The sequence below is a fragment of the Mastomys coucha genome, unplaced genomic scaffold (genome assembly GCF_008632895.1).
Source record: "Mastomys coucha isolate ucsf_1 unplaced genomic scaffold, UCSF_Mcou_1 pScaffold6, whole genome shotgun sequence".
NCBI classification, from domain to species: domain Eukaryota; kingdom Metazoa; phylum Chordata; class Mammalia; order Rodentia; family Muridae; genus Mastomys; species Mastomys coucha.
The window spans coordinates 59,089,352-59,115,156 of NW_022196912.1; the positions used below are offsets into that span (position 1 = coordinate 59,089,352).

The 25,805-nt window shown below is 35.9% G+C and overlaps 1 long non-coding RNA gene across 1 annotated transcript in view; it reads left to right on the forward strand.

Annotated features, from left to right (window-relative positions):
• The window catches only part of LOC116080698, a 52,189-nt gene extending 42,934 nt beyond the window's left edge, over positions 1 to 9,255 (forward strand). Inside the window, exon 2 of the long non-coding RNA XR_004114559.1 lies at positions 8,829 to 9,255. This is a non-coding gene — a long non-coding RNA (uncharacterized LOC116080698). The remainder of the gene's footprint in view (positions 1 to 8,828) is intronic.
• Positions 9,256 to 25,805: the final 16,550 nt, after the last annotated feature.

A 25,805-nucleotide genomic window follows, 5' to 3' on the forward strand; every position in this document is an offset into this window, starting at 1 on the left:
AAGGAAAGGAAAGGAAAGGAAAGGAAAGGAAAGGAAAGGAAAGGAAAGGAAAGGAAAGGAAAGGAATCGATGTGTGTTACCATACACTTTCTGGCATGTGTCCAGCATGTGCCCAGCAAATACTGAACAAATGACTGAAGATTCAGAAGTGTATGTCCAGAGTCCCAAGCTTTTTTTTTTAATTAATTTATTTTTTACTCTATATTCCATTCCCCATACCCCCTCCACCCTCCAAATGTTCTACATTCCTGCCCTGTATCCACATGGATGCCCCATCCCCTACCCCACCTGACCTCTAAACTCCCTAGGGCCTCCAGTCTCTTGAGGGTTAAGTGTATCATCCCTGAGTGAACACAGACTCAGAAATCCTCTACTGTATCATATCAGCTGGTGTATACTGTCTGTTTGGTGGTCCAGTATCTGAGAGATCTCGGTGGTCCAGATTAGTTGAGACTGCTGGTCCTCCTACATGATCGCCCTTCTCCTCAGCTTCTTTCTTGAATTCCCTAATTCAAGAATGGGGGTCATCTGCTTCTTTCCATTGGTTGGGTGTAAATGTCTGCATCTGACACTTTCAGCTGATTGTTGGATTTTCAAGAGTGTGGTCATGCTAGATTCCTTCTTGTGAGTGCTCCATAGCCTCAGTAATAGTGTCAGGCTTTGGGACGTCTCCTTGAGCTGGATCCTACTTTGGGCCTAGACCTGGATCTTCTTTTCCTCAGAATCCTCTCCATTTTCATCCCTGCAGTTCTTTCAGAGAGGAACTATTATGGGTCAGAGTTTTGACTGTGGGATATCCTGCTGGAGGTGGGCTCTGTAAGTTCCCTCTCCCTACTGTTAGACATTTTATCTAAGGTCTTTCCATTTGAGTTCTGAGAGTCTCTCACCTCCCAGGTCTCTGGTGCATTCAGGAGGGTATCCACAACCTCCTACCTCCCTAGGTTGCCTGTTCCATTCTTTCTGCTGGGCCTCAGGGCTTCAGTACTCTTCCCTCATCCAATACCAGATCAGGTTCCTCTCTTTCCTCTGCCCTGTCCACTTTCCCTCCCAGGTTCCTCCCTCCCCCTCCACTAGTGATTGCTTTCTTCTTCCTCCTGAGTGGGACTGAGGCATCCACACTTGGGCCCTTCAGCTTTTTCACCTTTTTAATTTCTCTGGACTGTATCTTGGATATCCTATACTTTTTGTTCTTATTATTTTTATGTTTTTGGCAACTATCCACTTATTAGTGAGTACATGCCATGCATAACCTTTCATGACTAAGCTAATTCAGTCAGTATGATATTTTTTAGTTCTGTCCATTTGCCTGCAAAACTCAGGATTTCCTCGGTCTTAATAGGTGAGTAGTATTCCATTGTGTAAATGTACCACATTTTCTGTATCTATTCTTCTGTTGTGGGACATCTGAGTTGTTTCCAGTTTCTTGCTATCACAAGGCCACTATGAACATAGTGGAACATGTGCCCCCGTGGCATGATAGGGCATGTTTTGGTTATATTCCCAGGAGTGATATTGTTGGGTCTTCAGGTAGATCTATTTCCATTTTTCGGAGGAATTTCCAGATTGATTTCCAGAATGATTATACCAGTTTGCAATCCCACCAACAAAGAAGGAGTGTTCCCCTTTCTCCATATTCTCTCCAACATGTGTTGTCACTTGAGGTTTTGATCTTAGTCATTCTGATTGGTATAAGGTGGAATCTCAGGACTTTGAACATTTCTTTAGGTGCTTCTTGGCCATTGAACATTCTTCAGTTGTTAATTCTCAGTTTAGTTTTATACCTAATTTTTTATTGGGTTGGGGTATTTTTTTGTTTTTTTTTGTTTTTGTTGGTGGTGGTTTTTTTGGTGATTAACTTCATGAGTGCTTTATATATTTTGGATATTAGTCATCTATCGGATGTGGGATTAGTGAAGATATTTTCCCAATCTGTAGCTTGCGAATTTGTCTAATTGACTATGTCTTTTGACTTACAGAAGCTTTCTAGTTTCATGAGGTCCCATTTATCAATTCTTGATCTTAGAGCATGAGTCATTGGATTTCTGTTTAGGAAATTTCCCCCCTGTGCCAATGAGTTCAAGGCTCTTTTCCACTTTCTCTTCTATTAGATTCAGTGTATCTGATTTTATGTTGAGGTCCTTGATCCACTTAGACTTGAGCTTTGTACAAGGTGACAAATATGGATCTATTTTCACTCTTCTACATACAGATTAGCAATTAGACCAGCACCATTTATTGAAGATACTTTCTTTTTTCCATTGTATATTTTTGGTGTCTTTGTCAAAGATCAAGTGACTGTAAGTGTGTAGTTTTATTTCTGGTCTTCAATTCTATTCCATTGATCAACATGACTGTCTCTGTACCAATACCATGTAGTTTTTATCACTATTGCTCTGTAGTAAAGCTCGAGATCAAGGATGGTGTTTTCCCCAGCTGTTCTTTTATATTTTTTGCCTTTCCATAGGAATTTGAGAATTGATCTTTTCATGTCTTTGAAGAGTTGTGTTAGGATTTTGATGGGGATTGCATTGAATCTATAGATGGCCATTTTTACTATGTTAATTCTGCGAATCCATGAACATGGGCAATCTCTCCATTTTCTGAAATCTTCTTTGAATTCTTTCTTGAGAGGCTTGAAGTTATTGTCATACAGTTCTTTCACTTGTTTGGTTAGAGTTACCCCAAGATATTTTATATTATTTGTGGCTACTGTGAAGGGAGTTGTTTCCCTAATTTCTTTCTCAGCCTGTTTAACCTTTGTATAAAGGAAGGCTACTGATTTATTTGAGATAATTTTATGTCTGGCCACGTTGCCAAAATTGTTTATCAGCTGGAATTCTCTGGTAGGATTTTTGGGGTCGCTTATGCTTTATTGCTTCTTTACCAATTTCTATCCCCTTGATCTCTTTTTGTTATCTTGTTGTTCTAGCTAACACTTCGAGTACTATATTGAATATATATGGGGAGAGTGGGCATCCTTGTCTTGTCCCTGATGTCAGTGGGATTGCTTCAAGTATGTCTCCATTTAATTTGATATTGGATGTTGATTTGCTGAAAATTGCTTTTACTATGTTTAAGTATGGGCCTTGAATTCCTGATCTCTCCAGTACTTCTAACATGAAAGGGTGATATATTTTGTCAAATGCTTTTTCTGCGTCTAAGGAGATGATCATGTGATTTTTTTTCTTCGAGTTTGTTTATATAGTGGATTATCTTAATGGATTTTCATATATTAAACCAACCTTGCATCACTGGGATGAAGCCTACTTGATCATAGTGAATAAATGGTTTTAATGTGTTCTTGGATTCAGTTTGCAAGAATTTTATTGAGTATTTTTGCACTGATATTCATAAGCGAGTTGGTCTGAAGTTATCTTTTTTGAGTGGGTCCCTGTGTGACTTAGGTATCAGAGTAATTGTGGCTTCATAGAACAAATTAGGTAGTGCTTCTTATGTTTCTATTTTGAGGAAAATTGGTATCAGATATTTGAAGGCCTGGTAGAATTAGGCACTAAATCCATCTGGCCCTGGGCTTTTTTTGGTTGGGAGGATTTAATGAATTCTTCTATTTCCATGTGTGATACAGGCCTGTTTAGATAGTTCACCTGTTTTTCATTTAACTTTGATATGTGGCATCTGTCTAGAAAACTACTCATTTCATCTAGATTTTCCAGTTTTGTTGAGTATAGACTTTTATAGTAGGATCTGATGATTTTTTGTATTTCCTCCGTTTCTGTTGTTTTGTCTCCTTTTCATTTCTGATTTTATTAATTTGGATACTGCCTGTTGGCTCTTTACTTAGCTTGCCTAGGGTTTTATCTATCTTGTTGATTCTCTCAAAGAACCAGCTTTGGTTTTGCTGATTCTTTGTATTGTTTTCTTTGTTTCTATTGTTTAATTTCAGCTCTTAGTTTGACTATTTCAGGCCTTCTATTCCTCTTGGGTAAGTTTGCTTCTTTTTGTTCTAGAACTCTCAGGTGTGCTGTTAAGTTGTTAGTGTAAGATCTCTCCAGTTTCTTTCCAGGAGACTTAGTGCTATGAACTTTCCTCTTAGCATTGTTTTCATTGTGTTCCGTAAGTTTGGGTATGATGTGTCAACTTTTCCTTAATTTCCAGGAAGTCTTTAAAAGTTTTCTTTATTTCTTCCCTGACCAGTTGTCATCGAGAAGAGAATTGTACAGTTTCCATGTGTATGTGGTCTTAAGCCATGGTGATCTGAAGGGAACAACCCTCAACAGATTCAATTTTTTTATATCTGTTGAGGGTTGTTTTGTGACCAATTGTATGGTCGTGCTGAGAAGAAGGTGTATTCTTTTGTTTTAAGGTGAAGTGTTCTGTAGGTAACTGTTAAATCCATTTGGTTCATAACCTCTCTTAGTTTCACTGTGTCTCTGTTTAGTTTCTGTTTCTATGACCTGTTTATTGGTAAGAGTGACATGTTGAAATCTCCCACTATTATTGTATGTGGTTCAATGTGTGTTTTGAGTTTTAGTAAAGTTTCTTTTATGAAGTAGGGGCATAGGTGTTCAGAATTGAGACCTACTCTTAGTGGATTTTCTCCTTGATGAATATGAAGTGTCCTTCCTCATCACACTTGATAAATTTTGGTTGAAAATCTGTTCTATTGGATATTATGATGATAACTCCTGCTTTTTTCATGGGGCCAATTGCTTGGAAAACCTTTTTCCATCATTTTACTCTGAGATAGTGCCTGTCTTTTTATTGAGGTATGTTTCTTGTATGTAGCAAAATGCTGGACCTTGTTTGTACTCCCAGTCTGTTAGCTTATGTGTTTTTATAGGTGAGTTGAGTCCATTAATATTGAGAGATATTAAAGAGAGATGACTTGATTCCTGATATGTTTGGTTTTGTAGATGACTTTTATGTACTGTGGTTCTCTCCTTCAGGCTTTGTTGGGAAATGATTTATATCTTGTCTTTTCTTCGGTATAGGTTCCTTCCTTATGTTGGAGTTTTTCTTTTAGGATCGTCTGTGGGGCTTGATTAGTACATAGATACTGTTTGAATTTGGGTTTGTCCTGGAATATTTTGGTTTCCCCATCTATGTTGATTGAGAGTTTTGTTGGGTATAGTCGCCTGGGCTGGCATTTTTGTTCTCTAAGAATTTGCATGACCTCTGACCAGGCTCTTCTAGCTTTCATAAACTCTGATGAGAAGTCTGGTATAATTCTGATAGGTCTCCCTTTGTATGTCACTTGGCCTTTTTCCCTTGTAGCTTTTAATATTCTTTCTTTGCTCTGTGAATTTAGTGTTTTGATAATTATGTGATGAGATTTTATCTTCTGATCCCATTTATTTGGTATTCTGTAGGCTTCTTGTACCTTTATGGACATATCTTTCTTTAGGTTGGGAAAGTTTTCTTCTGATTTTATTGACATTTTCAGGTCCTTTGAGCTGGGAATCTTCATTCTCTTCTATTCTGATTATTCTTAGATTTGGGCTTTTCATTATGTCCTGAATTTCCTGGATGCTTTGGGTTAGGATATTTTTATGTTTTGAATTTTCTTTGATAGTTGTGTCAATCTCTTGTACCGTATCTTCTACACCTAAGATTCTCTCTTCTATCTCTTATATTCTGTTGGTAATACTTGCATCTATAATTCCTGACTTCTTTCCTAGGTTTTCCATTTCCGGATTTGTCTCCATTTCTCTTTTCTTTATTGTTTTAATTCGACTTTTAGGTCTTTGATCACTTTATTCAATTCTTTCACCTGTTTACCTGTGTTTTCCTGTATTTCTTTCAGTGAGTTATTGATATCCTCCTTAAAGGACTCTGTTATCTTTCTGAGATAGGACTTTAGGACAGATTCCTGATTTTCAGATATGTTGGTGCATTCAGGGCTTGCTGTGGTGGGAGAACTGATGATGCCCAGGTATTTTGGCTTCTGCTGCTTATGGTCTCGTGCTTGTCTTTCACCATCTGGATATTCCTGGTGTTGGTCTGGTGACTGTCTGGAGTCTCTGTCTTTTGTCCCTGGGTTGCTTCAGGTCTTCTAGTAGGCCTGTGTCCCTGACTGTATCTGATCACCTGTGGGCTCTTCTAATGGGGGCTCTTCACAGCAGTAGCCCTGGCTGCAGTATCTCCTGGGAGGCCTTCAGACAACTGTTCTAAGTTCGGCAGGTCCTCAACTGCTCTGAGTGCACTCAGTCCTCTAGGAGGGATCAGGATATGGAGTCTTCATGGGATCAGACCAACTAAGGGTCTGCCCCAGCAACAAGGACTTGGCAGAAGACCGAAGGTTGTTTTTTTTGTTTGTTTGTTTGTTTTGTTTTGTTTTTTAATGTTTATTTGGAGTATATATTCTCCTTCTACCTAGAATCTCCTTTTCAAAATTATATTTCAGATAACTATTCAATTGTACATTCTCAAAGGAGCATACCAGGCAGACCTCTACTATATATGTGACAGTGGGAAAAGATGTAGTTAATCCTCACGATACTTGAGGCCCCAGGGAAGGGAGAGACCTGTTTGGGGGAAGCACCCATTGGAGGCAAGGAAGAGGAGGAATGTGATAAGGAACTGTGGGATGGGGGTGGGAGAGGGGGACCAACCACTGAAATATAAATTTAAAATAAAATAGTAGAGCCTGATGTAAAGGTGGAATAGGTTTGACCTCTCAACCGAGGCGGCATCTGTGCACCAGGAGTCACTTGGTGACTTTTAACATTCTAGTGGATTAACATAAATTTATATTTATAAAACAATATTTGTTTTATAAATATACAATATTAATATATATTTAATAAAACAATATATATGATATAATCAACTCCATTATCTGACTTCTGGAAAGTCAGGTAAAATGGAAGTTTCTTTTTGATATTATTTCCAGCCTACAAGATTTAATAATGTGTGGTTCAGAAATGTTATTTTATCCTTTACTACTCATTAACTGTTCATATATTTTAGTTTTGAATCTTGGTATCATGTTTATCTAACCTATTTATTATTGCTAGGCATTTATATAGTCTATGATTTGTGTCCCTTGGATTTTGAACCTTAAGTTTTTCAATTTACTTATTTTAAATATTATCCTTCTGAAAACATGTTGTCTGTCCCTAACAGATTTTCTTTTGTGTATGTTTATTTTCTTAGAGAAAGATTATCTCTAGATACTTTTATCAACAGACAATATTATGAAGCAGGTATACAGTGTATTTAATTAGATTTTCAATCTTTCTGGAATTGGTCTATCAGTGCATGGATCAGATATAGTTTTCTAAATTGTTTCTTATCTAAGTAACTATAACAACACTATCTAGAAATTTATTGTTATATGCATACATGTGTGTCTATGTGGGTATATGTATATATATATATATATGAAGAGTTTTCCACAGGGACCATAAGAGAAAGTCAGAATCCACAGGTACTGGAGTTACAAGTAGTTGATTTTTAATATAAACTTTATTGTGCATGTGATTAGCTGTACATTTACTTTCAGCATATGTTTAGGAATAGATTCCCTGGTTATAAGGGTTCCATATATCCTGCTATAGTACTTAACATTAAGAGTTTTCAAAAGAGATAATACAATCCAGGTGTCATTGATGATTTATAAGGTCACTAATTTTCCCTAATCTCACCAATAATTCACTTCATTCTAGCCATTGTGGTTGCTGAATAGCCATATTTATTTGAGAATATAACTTTTAAAAAAAGAACTAATGCTATCAGATAATTTGTAGTGTTTATCGGTGGTCTGGTTACACAGTTTTGTGAAAACAACTATATTTTGTCTAAATTTTTGTGCTTGTGATCTCTTTTTTGTGGGTGGGTAAAAAAGTATATATTCTCAGTGTGCAGATAATTTGAGTTGTTTGAGTTCTGTGCTACTATGTATGTGCATCCATTTATGTTCTCACTCCATTGAGTATAACATGTTAAGATAGCATCTGCTGGCCCCATTTGCCCAGGAGACAAGGTTGCACCTGTATACTGTCCAGCCAGTTGAATTCACTGATGACATCTTTTTTTATATCTCTTCTGAACAACGAGTGTGCTTAGTTATCTTCCTCAAGGAAGAAAATGGCCAGTATAGAAAACTGACTTACTGGCAGAATGCTGTAAATGTTTCCATTTTTCTGAGTATGGAGGGAACCCTATATGTTGCCAAAGATGTCTACTCCAACTACAGGGAAAGTCAAGGGAATGGCCTCCTTGGGGTGTCCCGAATCCCCTACAGAAGCTTCCTTCCTGTGTTTATATTTTCATCTATGCCTGCATTATACCTTGTCAAACAGTTTCCACAGTTAAGATGAATCACATCTAAATCCCACTAAAGACAAGAAAAATCCATTCCTGCGTGTCTTCAGATACAAATTATGGCATTTGTTTGATTTCCAAACTGGCAAAACATGACCTTTTCCTTGCCAGCATCTCCTTCAGCCATTTGGAATTTATACAGTATCATTCTTGCTTCTAAAGATTGGAAAAATGATTTTACTTATATTCCTGAAAATAAGTCCAAAGAGCAAGTATACTTAGGCTCCTCTCATCATATTGCTGCCTTGTGGGGTACGAAAAGTCCCAACAAAATATTCAGAACCAGACTGCCTTCCACATGGGGAGCATCCTCTGCATCACATTCAATGTAACTAAAATTTGTATCTTTTTGAAAGCAAAGCAGATTCTAAGAGAGTTTATCCACTCTCTGTTACAATACTCTCATAGTTTGTTTTAATTTTTTAAGTCTCTGAATTTTTCATATTATTTTGTTCTTTTATCATAAATTCTCTCTTTTTTCTCTCTACATGTATTTATGTGTATTGTCTCTTGAGCTTATTCATTTATTTCTGTTCTATTAGGCATAAACTTGCTGCAGAGCCAAAGCTGATTTGGATTCTTGATTTCCTTGCCTCCTGATGATAAGTATGCGTCACTATGTTCAACTTGAAGTTCACTTGAGTGAGACTCATCCAAGTATAAGAAAAACCTGAGCACAGTATTATTTCTTCCTTCTCCTATGGAGAAGACTAATGCCCAGAGATACTTCTAGTATCCTGCCAATGGATAAAAGTCTGGTTATCCAAGTATTAGAAGCTAAATGGAGCAAAGAAAAAAAACCACCAGCATTTGCATATAAATTGTTATTTCTGTTTCTTCATATAGCATTATGCATTAGCTCACAAGAGAAAAGTGCATGTGTATACAGCCTATCCACTCCAGACACCAATGTCTCCAGTGCACAAATGCTTACCTGGGATTTATTTTTAAACATCATCAGATCTTCTTTAATGACAAATTGCTTCACTCCTATTTCCATATGCACCACTGGTTTCTATTTTTTTGGGGATTATGATTTTAATTTTGGTTCTTTCACAGTGTTTTCTATTTCAAGGTTACTGTTGGTTAAATGGGCAGCCCATGGCCATCTGCTTTCTAGTTTCCAAAATGCCACCAAAATTGGTTGCTCTGTCATGATTAATCTAGGTCCTCAAAAAGCTTAATTATGATTATAGCAGTGTTTGAAAGAGTAAATTATATATATACATATATATACATATGTATGTATATATACATACATATATATATTAAATATCAAGAGTAAAATATATTCTCTTATAGAATTCTACATGGGAAAATGTAGTTTATTATAGAATATAATAAAAAAAGTAATTCTCACCCAGAAAGGTAAGATCCTGTTACCTCCAATGCTTTAATATAAAATATGAGCTAAAATGTATAGCAAAAGTAATTATTGGATGATTTTTTTTAGTCACCCCAAAAATCAAGTACCAGGGACCTACCAAATTTCCAAAGAATATCTGCTATATTTCCCATGCATCTACTATGATTCTATAGACAAGAATAACATTAACATAAGAAATTGAAGAAGTTATAGAACAACAAAAATGTACTATACTATTAAAAATAAAAATAAGACACTATGGTTATCATAAGGAAGAGACAAGGAAGCTATCATGTGCTACCTGGTGTAAGTATAACTATGTAGTAAATGTAGCAAAGCATTAAACAAAAATATAGTCAATACTTGAGTATAACAGGATATGTAGAGGAGAATATATATCCTATTAGATGACATATGATCAGGAAAATAGTGGATGAGGGAAACAATATCACTGTTCTCCACGACCATTTCAGCACAGGCACACTGTACAGTACAATGGCCACACAGGGATAATCTATGACTGAAGTATACCTTCTGTAGAATTTCAAACTTTGGCTTCATAGTATGCTGAATTTCTTTACATTTTAAATAATCAAATTGTAAATACCAACATGAAGTTAATGACAAATATTTTGGACCACTGTGCTCTTTCACCAATTTGTTCAACAAGTAGATAGCAGATAAATAAAGAGAAGAAAGGAGACTCTAAAGAAAAATTTTCAACTGCAAACTTTGTATATTGGGAAGATTAAAATGTGAAAAATGGAAAATATTATTTAGCTGGATATTTGAGGGAAAGTGATCATGTATAATTGATGATTTTAAAAAATAATTGTGATCAGGCTGTGTGGTTACATTTAAGAATATTTTATATGAAACACTTATATAATATATCCATAAATTAAATTATAAGATTACTTAAATAGTATTCAACATAGTCCAAAATGAAATAAATGTCCAGACAAAGCAAAGAGCAGATGAAATGAAATTGTGATTTGTCCATTGTTGAAACTGGTGACGGATCTATAGCATATATCTATTATTCTCAAATACGCTTGAAAGCCAACACTCACATTATTACTTTAGTGTCCTGCCCGAGGCCCAGATATCTGGACTGTTTCATAAAACTAGGACTAAGATGCCACAAGGAAAAGAAAGAACATAGTCAATGTTTTAGAAAAAGTTCTGTATAGGCATTGTGTAAAGTGAAAGAGGACTCCCTTTTATTATTTGGAAGAGTTTATGAAACGATTATTTCAGAATTGATTGATCAATTAGCAGGCTTGGAAATTTGGGACTTACACATGAGCTGACACTGAAGGTGAAGAGGCAATTGGTACAAAAGACCATACCCAGTCAAGGCACTGTTCCCATGGCCCATGTAAGGTTAAGTAGAGCATTGTTTATCTACTGTGTGTTCAAAATGAAGCTTTCCCTTGAGTAGATATTCACTCCCAGTAAAGATCATTTGGAGAAGCCTTAGAGGGTGTCATTATATCTTAATAATTGTGATCAAATTGAGCAGGTGAGATTCATAAGATAATAGAAAACACAAAGACTGTGGTAGATAAAAATGTTTCTGACCAGTCTCTCAAAATTGCCACATGAGCTTTAACAAGTCTAAATGATTAAACATATTATTTTAATCACTAAACTCAGGATTGTACATTTACCTTTATTTTACTTCTTTATGATAAAGGGCAGAGTACAGATGACTAAAGACTATGTTTAACACATTAAAATATTTTACAACTTAAAAATTTCACTAAGTAAATTATTATCTTTAGCTCACATTTTAAAAATCATGTGTGTGTGTGTGTGTGTGTGTGTGTGTGTGTGTGTGTGTGTGGTTGTGTCAGTCTACTCATATGCTTATCTTTGCACACATGGAAGCCTGAAGTCAACTTCAGGTATCACCTTCTATTGCTCCCCACATGAGGTTTTTAAAGATATGATCTCTAACTTATCCTATGCTTCACTCTGGGTCGCCTCAATCTGCCTGCTCAGTTCCTCTATCTCTAGAGTTACAGGTACATGTTGTAATACTTGCGTTTATGTGGGTGCTGGAGAGCCAAACTCAAGTAAGTCTTTATGCTTGCACAGCAAGCACTTGACCCTCTGAAAATCTTAGACCTAAAAATATAGGTTTAATGGGTGCTTCATTTCCTTAAGTTTATACACAGCTGTGCCATAGACTTTAAAGCTAATTTGAGCCATCTGAATATGGTTTTCATTGTCACCCCATGTTCTAGTCTATTTTGCTTTTGTGTAGCTTTTATGTGTACAGAAGGAAGGGAGAGGGAAGGGGAGGGAGAGGAAAGTGAGAGAAAGAGAAACTGCCAGTCACACATTCTGTTGAGGATGATGGTTAAATTATTGCCTAAAATAGAATGCCAATTATAACCAGAGATTTCAGGAAATGAGGATGTATTTGTTTCCTGGGGCTGCTGTAGCAAATTACTACTGACTTAGAAATTCAAAGCATCAGAAATGCTTTCAGAGGTCTTATGATGCTTGTTCTATTCCTCTCTGCAATGAGCTCTCTGGCCTTGGTCTCTGCCTCTGTGGTTTTGCCCTATGAAACAGTCTCCTTTGTTTAAAGGGGAGCATATATAACCTCAAATCCCCTCAAACTATGCACCAGCCATTCTTTTTTTCTTTCTTTCTCTCTTTATTCTTTCTTTCTTTCTTTCTTTCTTTCTCTCTTTCTTTTTTGTTTGTTTTTTGTTTTGTTTTTATTAGATGTTTTCTTATTTACAATATCTCCTTTCCCAGGTTCCCCTCCAAAAGAAAAAATAAACATAAAATAAAATAAGAAAAAAATAAAAATAAAAACAAAACTAAACTAAACTAAAACAATCCCCTGTTCCCTCCCCCCTCCCCCTGCTCACCACCCTACCCTCTTCCACTTCCTGGCACTGGCATTCCCCTACACTGGGGCACAAAACCTTCACAGGGCAAAGGTGCTCTCCTCCCATTGATGACTGACTTGGCCATCCTCTGCTATACATATGGTGCTGGGGCCATGAGTCCCCCCATGTGTACTCTTCGGTTGGAGTTTAGTCCCTGCGAGCTCTGAGGGTACTAGTTAGTTCATATTGTTGTTCATGATAAGGGGCTGCAAACCCTTCAGCTCCTTGGGTCCTTTCTCTAGCTCCTTCATTGGGGACCCTGTACTCAGTCCAGTGGTTGGCTGTGAGCCTCTACTTCTGTATTAGTCATATACTGTCAGAGCCTCTCAGGAGACAGCTATCTGAGGCTCCTGTCATCCAGTACTTGTTGGCATCCACAATAATGTCTAGTTTTGATGACTGAATATGGGTAGGATTCCCAGTTAGAGCAGTCTCTGAATTGTGCTTCTTTTAGTCTCTGCTCCAAAGTTAGCCTCTACAACTCTTCCCATGGGTATTTTGTTCCCCCTTTTAAGAAGGAATGAAGTATCCTCATTTTGGACTTCCTTCATCTTGAGTTTCGTATGGTTTGTGGTTTGTATTTTGTGCAGTTAGATCTTCTAGGCTGATATCCACTTATCAGAGAATGCATACCATGTGTGTTCTTTTGTTGATTGGGTTACCTCACTCAGGATGATATTCTCCAGGTCCATCCATTTCCCCAAGAATTTCATAAATTCATTGTTTTTAATAGCTGAGTAATACTCCATTGTGTAGAAGTACCACATTTTCTGTATCCATTCTTCTGTTGATGGACATCCCAGAAATAAACACACAAACCTATGGCCACTTGATCTTTGAAAAAGAAGCAAAAACCATCCAAAAGACAGCATTTTCAACAAATGATGCTGGCTCAACTGGTGGTTAGCATGTAGAAGAATGCAAATAGATCCATTCCTATCTCCTTGTACAAAGCTCAAGTCCAAGTGGATCAGGGACCTCCACATCAAATCAGATACACTGAAACTAACAGAAAAGAAAGTGGGGAATAGCCTCAAGCATATAGGCACAGGGGAAAATTTCCTGAAAGAATTGACAAATGGGACCTCATAAAGTTGCAAAGCTTCTGTAAGGCAAAAGACACTGTCAATAGGACAAAATGGCAACCAACAAATTGGGAAAAGATCTTTACCAATCCTATATCTGATAGAGGGCTAATATCCAATATATACAAAGAACTCAAGAAGTTAGACTCCAGAGAACCAAATAACCCTATTAAAAAATGGGGTACAGAGATAAACAAAGAATTCTCAACTGACAAATTCTAAATGGCCGTGAAGGACCTAAAGAAATGTTCAACATCCTTAGTCATCAGGGAAATGCAAATCAAAACAACCCTGAGATTCCACCTCACACCAGTCAGAATGGCTAGGATAATAAACTCAAGTGACAGCAGATGCTGGCGTGGTTGTGGAGAAAGAGGAACACTCCTTCATTGCTGGTGGAATTGCAAGCTGGTACAAGCACTCTGAAAATCAGTTTGGCGGTTCCTCAGAAAACTGGACATAGTACTACCTGAGGACACAGCTATACCACTTCTGGGCATATACCCAGAAGATGCTTCAGCATGTAATAAGGACACATGCTCTACTATGTTCTTAGCAGCCTTATTTATAATAGCCAGAAACTGGAAACAGCCATCCTTTCTTTGTGTTCTATTTTTAAGCCATGTTACCAGTGTTTGCAATACTTTCCTGTCAGTTACCTATGTATGTAGTAGGTAAAGACACCAGTGAAAAACATGGCAGCATAGTGAGTTTCAAGCCAGCTAGGGGACTATCAAACATCATAAATGAAATATAAAAGGAAAGTAAAAGGTTCATGGGGGATAGTGGGGTAAGGCACAGTGGGAGAAGGAAGGGAAGAGAACTCTCTACAGTCCCTCCTGGATAAGAGTATCTCTATTGGCTTTATTAGGAAGGTTGATTGGATCCGTGAACCATACTTAGCAGACATTTTCCAGCAAACCATGGGTCCTCCCTCCTGAGCACATTTTAAAATCTAGATAGGCTAGAAACCCCTACAGAAAATCCAAATGCAAATTCCACTTTGTTTATAGCTTCATTTGAGTTTATCTTCTTTGCTCTTTCTTTTTGCTTCATGTAATAAGTAGAAACCAAACTACATGTTTCTTACTTTACTCAGCTAAATACGTGAGCTCACTGCTTGCAAGGTCTGCTTTCCTGTCTGCCAGGTTTTCTGCCACCATATGGTAAAGAACAGTCTTCAATATCAGTTTTTAATATCGTATTTCTCATTTCCTCCTGAGACCTCTGAAAAACAAAATAATGTCCATATTTCCACTAAATCTCCTCAAGGAAATATAGGATGCCTTCAAAACACCTTGGATTACCCCCAGCTCCTAGCCATGGCTTCATTTTAAGACTTTTCTACAGTCTCAGCATCTCTACAGCAGCATCCCACTTGCCAGTATGAAAGTTCGTATTGCACTCCTAGGATTGCCGTAACAACTCCTACAAACCCGGTGGGCTAAAGCCACAAAAATTTGTTCTCTAAAGCTAGAGGCAAGGAATCTGAAATAAAAGTGATAGCACTGCTACATTCCCCACAAAGAAATATGTTCTCTTTTTTCCTTCAGCCTCTGTTGGCAATATTCTGCAGGCTTTAGCTAGCAGAGCCAGCTGCTGCGTCCTTGGCTTCCACATGTGTACATGCAGATAGCCCTATTGTGTCTTTCCTGAATATACACCCATTTCTTGTTTACTATTCCTGAAACAGTAGGACATAACAACTGTCTACAAATATGTATATTACCTTTATGTGTGTGTATGTTATACTGTCCAATGCAAAGGTAATATACATATTATATATATATATATAAAATATTGCCCATATATGTACATAATATTTATATATCATATATGAAGTTGTTTAAATTATACAACAGAATTTTCATAAATCATAAAAGGAATATTATGTATTTTCCATAGGGAGCTTGTACCCTGACAGGTTTTGCTAGCTGTGGGGCAGGAAAAACTGAAAGCAGTCTTTTGCAGTTGCCAAGGGGAGAGTGGGTACATCATGACCTCTACCTCCGACACTGCATTATCTGCTTTGTCTTCTTTCTCAGATCTATAAAGCAAAACCCTGGCCCAGTCCTGCAACAGCATCTGTAAGTTATGAGGTTTGGGGTCCACCCGAGCAATTCTAACTGATCTCATCTCACAATTAAGTTAATTGTATCTGAAAAGACTTTTTTCTCTCAAATAAGGTCACAGAGTTGCAAAGAGATATAATATATACATTGTTGGAGGCCTCCACTCAACTTAATATAATGTTCTATATAGGTATATGTATAAGAACTGTATGCACTTTGGGGATGAATAAATGAGGGTAAATAGAGCCGATTGTAATTCTACAAGACTGAAATGAACTGGATATGAGAGAAGCTCAGTGATGATGTTAAAGTTCAGCCTATATACAAACTTAGTATATTTTTCAGCCATATATTCAAAACTGATGTAAATACTATATTTAATCAGAAAATATTTACGGAAGCAAAGAAATCTTCCCCCAACTTTGATAAAGGGTGGTTGTCAAACCAAAGACACATGTGAAACCAACCAGAATTAAACCAATCTGGGATGCATCATCCTCTCAGGAATTACAATCACACCTTATTCCTGTTTCTGATAGGCAGTAAATTTTTCTTCTATAGGTACTAACATCTCATTTCTTGATTGGAAAATACAAGTCAAAATGAACTAAATTCCTTTGCTCTGGGACAAAGACAAAAGTAAATATATTCTAAAAGTAAAGGAAATGTCTTCATAGGTTTAAAAAGAAAACACGAAGCCCGGTGGTGGTGGTGCACTCCTTTAATCCCAGCACTTGGGAGGCAGAGGCAGGAGGATTTCTGAGTTAGAGGCCAGCCTGGTCTACAGAGTGAGTTCCAGGACAGCCAGGGCTATACAGAGAAACCCTGTCTCGAAAAACCAAAAAAAAATAAAAAAAAAAAAAAAAAAAAAAAAAAAAAAAAAAAAAAAAAAAAAAAAAAAAAAAAGAAAGAAAAAAAAAAAGAAAAGAAAACACGAAAAATCAACATTTCTCTAGTTTCTTTGTGCTTGAGTGTTAATACACAAGAGATACTAATTCTTGAATTTTAATTCATTCTAATAGAAATTTTCACAAATTGTTTAAGGACATGTATTGAGCCCTAGCCTATGTGTCTGCAGAGAGGATAAAGCCCAAATTCAGACTTGTAGGGACTGTGTTTTGTATGTTCATGTCAAGGATTAATGCTCTCAGGAAATGTTACTAACATTTTAAAACCTACATGCACCCTGGCATCCACCTCATTCCTTGAAATAACTATACTATAAAAGTAGAACTCTTTTGTGAAATGATGTGAAAGAAATAATCACTGCTGAATATGGGGAATTCTTACCCTTAACAAGACAAATGATGTGGAATATTTTATTTTCCTAGATTCTGGTTTGAATTTTTCTATGTAGAAAATTGCCTTTATTGAGAAAATAATTTTCCCATTGAAATTTGAGCCCCAATGTTTGATAATGTTTGAATTTATACATTGTGAGAAAGAGAACAGAAACTGCTTATTAACTCATAAGAGAAGTACAGAGCTGTTCCTGGGAAGGGGTAGAAGAAGAAGTCAATGGAAGAAAAGCACAAACCTCAGGATCAAAGAACCTATCCAAGAAAACAAGTGACAGTTCACAGAGTGGGAGTGTATATTTGCAAAGCATGTATCTGATAAAGGTCTAGTATCCATAATACACAAAAAGCACTTGCAACTCAACATCAAAAAAACAATCCAGAGATACAGATGCGGATGCTCACAGCCAACCATTGAACTGAGCATAGGGTCCCCCATGGAGGAGGTAGGGAAAGGACTGAAGGAGCTGAAGGGGTTTGCAACTCCATAGGAAGAACAACAATATCAACCAATCAAAGTCCCCAGAGTTCCCAGGGACTAAATCACCAACCAAAGGGTACACATGGATGGACCCATGGCTCCAGCTGCAAATGTAGCAGAAGATGGCCTCATCTGGGATCAATGGGAGGAGACACTCTTGGTCCTGTGAAGGCTCAGTGCCCCATAGAAGGTAAATGCAAGGGTGATGAGGTAGGAGTGGGTGGGTGGGTAAGGAAGCACCCTCATAAAAGCAGTGGGAGGAGGGATGGGATAGGGGTTTGCTGAGAGGAAACTGGGAAAGGGAATAACATTTGAAATGTAAATAAAAATATCCAATAAAAAATAAAGAGAAAAAAAGATAATCCAATTTAAGAAGAGACTAAATTCTTAAGTAATCATTTCTCCAAGTACAATAGGCAAATACACAAAAAGTTCAACATCACTCTCTTTCATAAATGAAATTAAAACTAAATTGTGGTATTATTTTGCATCTACTTGCTTGGTTTGATTATAAATAAACAAGAAATGAAAACTTACAAGGTGGTGGCAAAAATATGGAGAAACTGGAGCCCTTGTGAATGGCTGACATAAATGTAAAATGATACTGTTGCTAAAGAAAACTGACATTTCCTAGTTCCTTGATAAGTTAAATATAGATTTACTTTACTATAAGATCTAGAGATATAACACCCATGTTCATAGCCAAGTGATTTTTAAGTCAGTTATTGAAACAAATATTGAATACAATGTTGAGAACACTACTATCTATAATGACCAAAAAAATGGAAAAAAAATAAATCCCCGTAAATTGATAAGTAAATAATCAAACTATAGTGCATATAAACACTGGGATAAACAGATATAACAACTGAATCATGGTACCTTCAAGAAAATATACAAACAGATACAAGCCAGGTGTGAATGCTACATAGTGCATGATTGTATTCAGAAATATTAGCAGCAAAAAATGTCATGTAATCAGAAGTTAAAGAGAGGAAATTGGAGAGTAACTGCCTAATTTATGGGTTTATTTCAGTAGTCATATGAAAATGTTAGTGAATTAAATAATATTAATGGCTCTATAACACTTGCATATTAATTAGAAATAATAATTAAGTTTTGTATATATCCATTTTAATACCACAAAAATAAATATAAAAATGAAAATATTTAAGGAGAAATACCAGAGGAAAAGAAACGTAGGGTATTTCTGTGTGATCTGTGCAGTGCTTCTATTTTATGATCAACATGAAAATACTGTGGACTCTTGTAAAGACAATAGAAAATCAAATTTTTACAATTTTCCTCAATTTATTTGGAAAATCAGTGCCTAGACTGAATGAAAGTTATGCCAGTATGATTAACCTGTGCAGTGGTAGGCACATTTAACATACATATTTAACTTTAAACTACTGAGCACTATGTATGTATCAAGATGATAGGTCTTGACCCTCTAAAATATATAATAAAATCACTATGAGGATTTAACCGGTCAGTCATTCTGTTTGCAAATTCATGCTGTGTTCTTTATCCTCCAACCCAAACTGACACATCCGTCTAAACCTCCAGGACTTTTTCTGATCCCTGCCAGAGAGTTCCAGAAAGAATTATACTCATCATCCGAGCAAGGACACCAGCCCTGAACAGTGAAATGTTTGCCAAATTAGTGACCCAACATCTTCTGAATATCAGGCTACCCTCCACTGTTTACATCAAAATAAGGACATTTCTGTCAGCATCTGGGCACCAATATATACACACACATATGTGTTCGTGTGTGTGTGTGTGTGTGTGTGTGTGTATACACATGGGGTCATCCCAAAACTTCCTAATTCTATGTCATGATAGATATTTTTCATCTAGTTTGTCTATGACTAGTCTCTTGTCTTCTGTTTTCCAGAACACTGTTGTATCATCCTGGTTCAGAAACTGTGACTGCTTCTACCCTTACTCAATATTATAATTATTTTTAAAATAAAAGAAATCTTAATGGCTAACATTGAACTTGGGCTGTGTACCGGGAAGAAAACGAAACATTTTAAGAATCTGATTCACTTGTGCTAGAAGACAAGCAACTTAGATTTGTAGAAATCAAATTTACTTCCAAGAATCATGAAACTAGTTAACTGTTGAGATAGAACTTGAACTTGTGAGGCTGTAGTCCCAAAAACATGGATTTTGAATCCCTACCACATACTGTGAGCTGCATGCCCCATTGCTGCACTTTGGACATGGTGTGAGTGAAATCATGGCTGCTAGAGAATCACAGCAGAAGGGAAGGTTTGGTGTGGGTCTCAACAGGACCATGTATTCTAGGTCACCACCAACCAGAGGGTTTCAGCTTTCCTAATACTTCACGAAGTCCAAAAAGATTTTATTGGAACTCATGACATGTTCTATAGTAATTCAATGATACAGAATCACAGACATTGTAAAAATGTTACTGCGGCTGTAGGGAACACAGGCTGTCGTGAGTGTATAAAATCCTAAGTGAATGCTGTTGTTGATATAAGCTGGCACTGTCAAGTACCCTATCCTCAGAACCATGGGGAGAGCAAAGCCTTCCCTTCTGGTCTATGTATGGATGTTAAGAGTGAGTTCAGAAAATGCCCATCACCCCATCACAGCTTTATTCCTTATAAATATTAATGTCCTCTATTCCTCTACGGGGACATAGCCTACTGAAATTAGAAAAACTTGTCTCCTCTATACAGCTGTGTCTCATAATTCTATCTCTCATAGTTTATCTGTATGGAATAACCTAGTCTCCAAGCTTAGATAAGGGCAATAGCCCCTCTGTGCTCATTTCTATATAACAAACACCCTGAAGTTAGAAATACGTAGGCCAGACTGCACAATCCCAGCTTTTGGTTGCTGCACCTGTCTTTGCTTTATTTCCTCCCTAACCCAGTCAGCTCAGTCTGTCCTAGGAGCCATGTCCAATGGGACATTTGACTACATGGTTTTTGATGCAGACAGAAGTCTAAGAAGCTTAGTAAGTTTTGCTTGACTTCTCTTCCAAGCTGTTTGCCTTAGGCTTTCAGTAAGTGCTTAGAATATGTGGAGTCAAGGCCTCTCAGGGTTTCTCTCTAAAAAATACAATCCAGATAAAGCATCCACATGTGCTGATAATCCCAATTGTTTCAACAATATTTTGAAACAAGGGAAGTATTTCTCAAATGATATCTCTAAAAGTCTCGAATTATACTATATTTCTGTTCTAATACATATTACTTAGTTTAACATTCTGTAAATGGTTATGGCATTTGGTAAAATGTTTAAATTAAGTCATTACATTCTGCTATACCCAAGTTGTCTACCAAGTTTCTAGGGTAATGATAACTCAAATAAAGACAATTAGAGGTCCTAAATACAATAAAATTTCATCAAGAATTATTTGCTTATAGAAAATCTTTACTATAAATGGCTATGTAGAGTAATTTCATAGCTATTATGTCGTTCAGGTTGTATAGAACCAGAGGAAAGTATTAGATGAATTGTGGTCACATTTGATTAGATTTAGACCCAAGGGAATAATTCCATACATCAAGGTAACTGGAGAATGAGCTCACCTCCAGTATTTGTCCCTGATGAATTTCACTCTCTATCGAACATGAACAGTTAATTTTTAAGGAGGATACATGCATAAGACTGTTAGAGGTGAACCTATTTAATCTCACTCTTTTCTATAAAATGTATTTCAGACCTAATCACTGGATACCAGAAAATAGCCTCTGCTATTAAAGTAAGTCAGTAATTTATAGGACCCTGACAATGTAAAATTGCCTAGCTTGCAAATCTAAGGGAAAATTTAAAAATTAGTAACACAGGATGATATATTCTTGTCAGAAAAATAAATAAATACTGTGCTCTAACTTACATGTGAAATGTTTATAATGATCTTCATTTTATTTTTTATTTATTTTTCCTTATTTGTATTTTCAAAAATTATTAATGTTTTGATTTTCTTATAAACTCAAGACTTTCCAAGGAAATGTAATCATGGTCTTGGTATGTTCTAGCTATTATTTTAGTGGGAACAGTAATACATAAATTCAAAGAAGAATAAAAGAAGAAATAAATTTTGTTTTATGGGAAGCATTTGTGAAATGACTGATTTACTTTATCTCATTATAACACCAACAAAAGGTGTTCAAGGTAACTGTAAAAGGATTTCAAAGCAGAACTTCTTTAGTCTAATCTGACTTCTTGATGGTAGAGAGTGAATTAAGTGCCTCAATAAAGTGGATTAACCAGAGGACTGGCTGTCCCTGTACTTTGCAGATATAAACTCAGAACACATATCAGTAATAGTGAAGTTGAAGAAGAGAAGAGATGGGGGGAAGAAATTTGCTATCAAATAAGATGAGACACAGGAGCATACACCTAGTTATGAATGCAGTCAGTTAAAGATCAAATGACTTGTCAAAACATACCCACCAGTGCAGTAATGGCAGAAATGTCATGGGAGTAGCAAACTACTTTCTGATTGGATTTAACTAGCTCCACAAAATGAATCCCATACATGGCATTACTAATGGGGCCAAAACCTGTGTCAACAAAAGTCATGTGCCCTGGAGGAAAATCTATGACTATTATTTTACTAAATCAACATAGCATTACCTATTTCTAATGAGCTTCCATTATACCCATAAATTAAAAGATCTCTCAGCCCTAATAAGAGAAGCTTCTATTTAGTAGATTGTGGTTAACATAGAGAGATGTGGCCTGTCCTGATACAGAGAATAAAAAACAGTAGAATGCCCACATCTAAATGGGACATGTACCTCACTCCCCTTCTCCCAAGGTTTAAGTATAATTGTAGGAAATTTGAAAGAAAGACTGACAGAACAAGAGGTTTTGGGTAGCTATAAGGAAACACTGTTTTCTGGAAACAAAGGACAAATGTACACATGGACTCACAGCATTTCTGACAGCATACAACCTCAAACAAGCCACAACATAAGTGATGGACACCTGTTCCGGTCCACAGTGGTTTAAAGGCCTCTGGTCTTCACCTCTACTAATCTTCACAAAAGCCTATTCTTAAACCTTTCAAGCACATTTTCATGCAAATAACTATTTGATCTCACAATAGTCCTCCAGAAGGGAGGATAATTATTATAATAGTTATTTTATCAAACTGGAAAATAAAACTTCAACTGAATTATTTGAATGATGACAATGGTATGAATTGTAGGAAGAAGACCTTGAATATGAGTCTCTGCCTCACAGTAAAACATTCTTCAGGGACCCTCTAAAAGAGTAAAAGAAAGTCTTTGTAGTAAAACAGATAAAAAGGAATTAGATAACCATTTGTGTACAGAAAAAGATATGCCAAATAATTTTCAGTTTTCACTACTTTTCAGTTTAATATTCACTATAATTTAGTCTCCTTTCCTTTAGCTATACAAATGCCTCCAAGACTCTCTTCTGAGGAGAATTGTTTATTTGATGATTTTGATTAACTTCTTTTTAAAAATTCTGTCTTTGGGCTTTCCTAACTTTTAAGGTGGAAAAATACTAAAGATTTTTCAAGTTAAATTTTACAGCTTAAGTCTATGATTGGTGCCAAAATTCAATAATATTGTTGATTCCTAAGGAAATTTTCTAAGGCATTCTCTATGAAAGTTCCAGAAGACTGTAAATATGGAAAGACAATTCAGTCAACAGAACCAAACAATGGATTTTAAACAAATAGGTTTAAAATTTTCTGTCTTCATTAAACTATCATACAGATATTTAAGTTGTGATAAATTATATACTAACCATCATCAAAATGCTCACTTACTTAATAAAATGACTTTAGAATTGTTAAGAGGTTGAAATATCAAAGAATCTTTATAAATATAATTGCCTATTCTTTTAAATTACTGGCTTTCCTTCAGCTAATGCCTACAACTACTGCCCTTTTGTGTGCAATGCAATTGATATTATACACTATTTTAAAATACTATGATCTTTCATTTAATGAAACTGAACATATGACAAATCAGGGGCAAACTGCAAATTCAGCAGTTGGAACATGGAGGCAATGGATTCTAAAAACAAGCTGACTAGCTAGACTAGTCGTATCAATGAGCACTGTGTTCAACTGAGAGATGCTGCCTCAGTGAACTCAGAGCATCCATACACACATGCATACACAATAGAAACTCAGACACATTAAACAAAAAACAGAAAAAAATGACAATGTTATAATGACTCATTTATACATATATGTATAAAGTTATCAAACATACATGAGTACATATGTCCTTCATAGAGAAACACACAACAATGTAATCCCACCAACTGACAAGTTCACAGCTTCTAAGGAGCACAAACACATATTCTCACAAAAGTTGCCTATTAAGTTTACATTAATATTTTACCAAGCACTTGTCATATTTTCACTATATTACCATCAAAGATTTAAACATAAAAGAACTTTCTTCAATGAAATACTCACATAAAATGAGAGTCAAATGTTTTTTCCTTATTGCTTTTTCTCAATTTTATATTCTATTTGTGGCTAGATATGCAAATTTCATTAAAATTAGAAATATAGCCAAAGGGTTTTTCATCATCATAGAAATTACATTTTAGAAGGAAATTAATATAAATATCATTTTATTTTTAACCTTTTGCATTATGGATATTTTAAAGCACAAGCTAAAGTATAGGGAATCATAGGACAGATACTATTTCCATCCACATCTTGAACAAACAGCTACTACTGTTTTATTTCTCTACCTGTGATCCTTTTGAAATGAATTTTAGTTCTCTTGGGGACTCTTCTGTAAATACTTTACTATATAATCGAAAAAGATTACTCTTTCCAAAACTCTAACCACACTATTGCAACCTTTCAAATTAATCACCTCTATATTACCACTGTTCAGACATTGTACAAATGCCTGCAGATTTCCCATACATTTTCTGACTGTGTGCTTATTTCTCTATCTGTTATACTTACCATAAACTCACAAACCAATAATTAGGCTCTAAATTTCTACTGTATCAAAACACACGTGGCTCTGAGATGTTAACAAATTGTTCCTAGTCTCTTTGTACCCTGACCTCTTGGGTACTTTAATTGTGTATTTTCCTTGCTGATATACACATTTACCACAAAGTTCCAGACTGAAAAATGCTAGTTATAATTTCTTTGTTTCTGTCCATTAACTAGTTATGCATGTTTTTATACAGTAAAATATATTTATTTGCTGCTTGTTTAGTTTTGGGTACAAATATTCTAAAAAAGAGGGTAAATTATTTCATTTTCCATTATATTACCTATATTTGGAATTAAATGTTTCCCTAGAATTTTTCAAGTGTGAGTAAGAAGAAGTTTAATTTTAAAATTAATATTATTATGTTTAGTGCAATGAGTCATATAATACCTATTATTCTTTGTGATTAGAAAAGGGAAGAATCCTAAGTTTTGTGTCTAAGGTTTTTACACCTCAAAAATCTTCAGAAACCTTCTCAGTTTCTACTAAAGAGGAACTGGCTTCCTGGTAAAAGTGACTATTACACAAGTACTAAGATCTAAGTTCAGATATACAGCCTGCTTATAAAAGCTTCATCTATAATCCTAGTGCTAGTGAGAAGGAGATAAGAGCCACTGTAGTGCTTGCTGGCCAGATAATCTAACTGAAGAAATGAGAACAGGTTCAGTGAGAGACCTGTCTCAAACAATAGCTGTAGAGTGATCAAGGAAGACACTCTATATCATTCTCTAGAACTCATACAAATGCACACATATGTGTACAGTTCCTGAACATATGTGCATAACCTACACCAACATGTGAATTTATCACATACACATACACATGTTCATGATCATGCAGTCATACACATGGAGAGAGAGAGAGGGAGAGAGAGAGAGAGAGAGAGAGAGAGAAAGAGAGAAAGAGAGAGAGAGAGAATGAGACTTTCACCAACCCTTGATGCACTTGCTTTCATAGAAATTTTAATTGGGGCTTCATATATTTGCTCACTGATCAGTGAACTTTTAATGACTTTCCAGATCTACACCTTCAAGACTTCATTGTAAATATGAAGTCGAAGCCATATATATGTATGTATATACATATATATATATATATACACATACATATATGTGTGTATGTATACATATATACATATGTATATATATTTCAATCAGTGTTTGAATCTGATATAGTATCATATAAATAGAATATGACTTTCATTCCTCTCATGTATTTTATTATTTGTTCATCTAATAATGCCTTCATAATGCAAGAAGAAATTAAAATTATCTTATTTGTATTTTGCCATAACAGTGTGACTTTATCCT